Source organism: Sinocyclocheilus grahami, unplaced genomic scaffold (assembly GCF_001515645.1).
Source record: "Sinocyclocheilus grahami isolate Dianchi unplaced genomic scaffold, SAMN03320097.WGS_v1.1 scaffold462.1, whole genome shotgun sequence".
Classification (NCBI taxonomy): Eukaryota; Metazoa; Chordata; class Actinopteri; order Cypriniformes; family Cyprinidae; genus Sinocyclocheilus; species Sinocyclocheilus grahami.
Window position 1 is genome coordinate 1,294,760 of NW_015505641.1, and position 3,372 is coordinate 1,298,131.

The window sequence follows — 3,372 nt, forward strand, 5'->3', positions numbered from 1 at the left end:
ATATATATATATATATATATATATATATATATATATTGTTAAAATTTCTAATATGTTTCATATATATTTTTATTTCATATGACAATATATTTTATATACTGGAATTTAATATGTGTGCATACTGTATATTACATTTGCGTATGGGTTCCTACCCAATGTGAACCGTACCTGAGTTCAAATAATTTGCACCCCAGACTAGGGCTGCATGATGAATCAAATGCGATTGTCATGTGCATTTTGTTAAAAAAGCCGGTTCTGTAATCAGCAGGAAATCATCATCACGTGCTTTCAGATGGCGCAGAATTTACTACACAGAGCCGTAGTTCACTGACAAGTTGCGCAAAAAAATCGCATTATTTTAATAAGAACTCTGATAAACTGTATATTGCCGTAGTCGTGTGTTTAATTGTCACGTTGAATCAATGAAAGTAGTTGAATCTTCTGTTTATTCAGCTGCAGCTATAGGCATTTTTTGGGTTTCTTCTGCGAGGTGTATTTGGAGTTTCAGCGTGAGAGCGCCCTCTGGCCTTTGGATGGAGATTTACTGCTGATCACAGAACCGTGCTTCACTGAAAGATACGCATGACAATCGCAGCTTCTGTCGAATCGCGATCTCCATTCCATTTCGATTTATCGTGCAGCCCTACCCCAGACCACCTTTTGATGAGAACTCCAAATGAACTGAACTTTGATGTCAAATGGCACAAAAAGCCGTGGTGTGAAAGTGTCCTTAATGAAGCGCTATCAATGTGAGGGGGCTTAGAGATACACACAACTCTGTGGTTGTAGGCTTTTTAGTTATGTTATCTGACTGTTGGCGCATGCTGAAAGGCTGTGTGTTTGGCTATACGTACACGATGAGCATTCATGTCAAAATAAAGAATACTTTGGGCGTAAGTGATCAAAGACTGCCTCACAATGAAAGAAATCTTTTACAATTCTCGAAGTTTATCACAAATGCTGCCAAAATCATACACTTTAGACCAAACTTTTGTTCAGTATCTTGGTCCAAATCTGACATTCCCTCTGCCCCCACTAGTCTCTTTTCACATAGCTATTTTGATTCCAAACCCCAGTTTGTTGGCGTCATCAGACGTAACTTTTCTTCCATTTTTATTCATGTTTTTGTCAGTGAATTCAGTTCCAAATCTTTAAACACATGAAACGGCACTTGCATTAGTACCTCACTTCCGTGACTTGATTGTGTTCCTATCAACTGTGTGTGAACTGTACCTGAGTACAAATAATGTACACCCCAGACCACCTTTTGAAAAGAACTTGAATGGCGTTTTTAACAAAATGAACCGAACGCTGACGTCAAATGGCACCAAAAGCTGTGGTGTGAAAGTGTCCTTAATGAAGCGCTATCTATTCCACCATAAGTGCTGTGGTTGTAGGCTCTTTATTCAGGCGGCAACTATATCTCTCTCTCCCTCCATCCCTCTTTCCCTGACACGCACAGAGCTCATTAGCACATGGAGTGCTTGCAGTCCTCGCCGAATGTGACCCTGCCTAATTGTGCAGCAGGTTCATTTGCTCGCCCTGCGTGATGTAGTGATTGCTTATTTGTTCTCCTCAGGGCTTCTCTTGCACATTAAAATGATTGACTCATTTAATTCAGGGTACATTTACCGAGCCTTATTTGATAAGCTCATGCCCAAGGTACCCACATCCATCTTCTTCTCATGCTCTAAAGTTATAATATCTACCACTGTGGATTATTATTCATACAGCTGATTGTTTCCCCGGTTAATTATCTGTGTTTGAATAATTTTGCATGCACGAGCCTGTTTATCCTTCCGGAATTACGCAGCGCAAAAGGTCTTGCATTAGCCATGCCGCTGAAGTCGCCGATGAGCCCATTGTATATGCTAAGCTGTCTGACGCAGACAGTGAAGAGTTCGGGGAATACGAGGAACGGTGATTTTCTCCTTAAATAAAGGATGAAATTTGCATGCAGCCACAGAGACGGTGCAAAAAAAGAGATACATATTTGGCTAATAAGCCGGATTTGTTTTCCACCGAAGAGCATAAGGCTCGACTAAAAACCTTGATGAACTGTTCAAGAATGAGAGTGCTCATTATATCTGGGGAACGTGCCATAGAATTCGTCAGTAGCCTTTGACCTTTCATCTTCCACGCAACAGTGTTCAGACCTTCAGTGCGCTCAGAAATCAAAAGCAGAGGTAGGAAGAAGCCAAAGCCAGCCAAGAAAGAGAGAGAGAGATGCAGCTGGAATAGAATATTTATCTGCCAATGTCATGTGCGAGAGTGTAATTATGATGGATATGTCTGTTGTTTAGTTAATTGGAGGAGCCCATTGAAGCTTGTTTATGAGGTGGCTGTAAATAAAACTGCATGTTTGTTCTTACAGTGAAGAAAGAGGAAGAAGAAAGCACTTCCTGACCACCTGCAGCGCAAGTCTGTGCCAGTCAGTGCCTGTGTCCGGATCGACGTCAATGGCTATAGAACGGTTTTCAGCAAACCAACTGTCTCTTGGATCCCTTCTTAATCACTGACACAATGAGTTCTACAAAAACATGATTATCAAATGATGGCTGATAATTGACCTTACGACAGATAAATGACTGACGGCCCAAATAGCCAATCAAATCAATTCTCTGACTTTTGTCTGTCAAACTGACTGAATTGTAGATTGCATGAACAACTAAGCTTCTGAATGATCGTCTATGTTTGCTCAAAGGTAAGGAATAGTAGAATACAGATTTTTCAAGGTTAAAGGCAGGTGCACAGACCCCAAGTAGTTCATGCATGTGAATTTTGATCTTTCTGTTGTTAATGCCATGCTCTACTGTCTGAGCTTCAGAAAAGCACACATAAAAATGTTGAACAAATATTTAAAACACTGTTTATAATATTCACATTTTGTGAAAAACAGAGGTTTTAAAAATACGTTTTGAGTTCATTAAAAAGTTAGTTTTAAAAATCATGTTCTCGTGTTTACTTTTTTGTAATGTGTGAAAAGTATTAATGTTAAAGGTTTACTGTTTTTACCTGATTTTTTCTCAGCGTGTGATTTTGGGTTAATTGTATTGAATTAATTTAGGATCAGTTGACTCAGAACATAATTATATCCAGAATTTTAACATAATACAAGTGATAAATAGCACTTGTCATTCTTTAGAACATTGACATTTTGAGAAAAACACACACAAAATGCATTTGTCCTGTTTGCATCTGCAGAAAGCGTCCATTACATAATTTTCCTGCTTATTAATGTCAATATTTATGACATCAACTGTCTGACTTCTTCACACCTGGCTAGATTTTCCCTGGTAATTTCACTATTTTTTTCATCTTCTACCATTATATTTAGTATTTCAGCATAATAACCTGATACAAAAGCCTGTG

General features: G+C 38.7%; 1 long non-coding RNA gene across 1 annotated transcript in view; it reads left to right on the forward strand.

Annotated features, from left to right (window-relative positions):
- The window catches only part of LOC107552982 (uncharacterized), an 11,867-nt gene extending 9,040 nt beyond the window's left edge, over window positions 1–2,827 (forward strand). Inside the window, exon 3 of the long non-coding RNA XR_001604917.1 lies at window positions 2,375–2,827. This is a non-coding gene — a long non-coding RNA (uncharacterized lncRNA). The remainder of the gene's footprint in view (window positions 1–2,374) is intronic.
- Window positions 2,828–3,372: the final 545 nt, after the last annotated feature.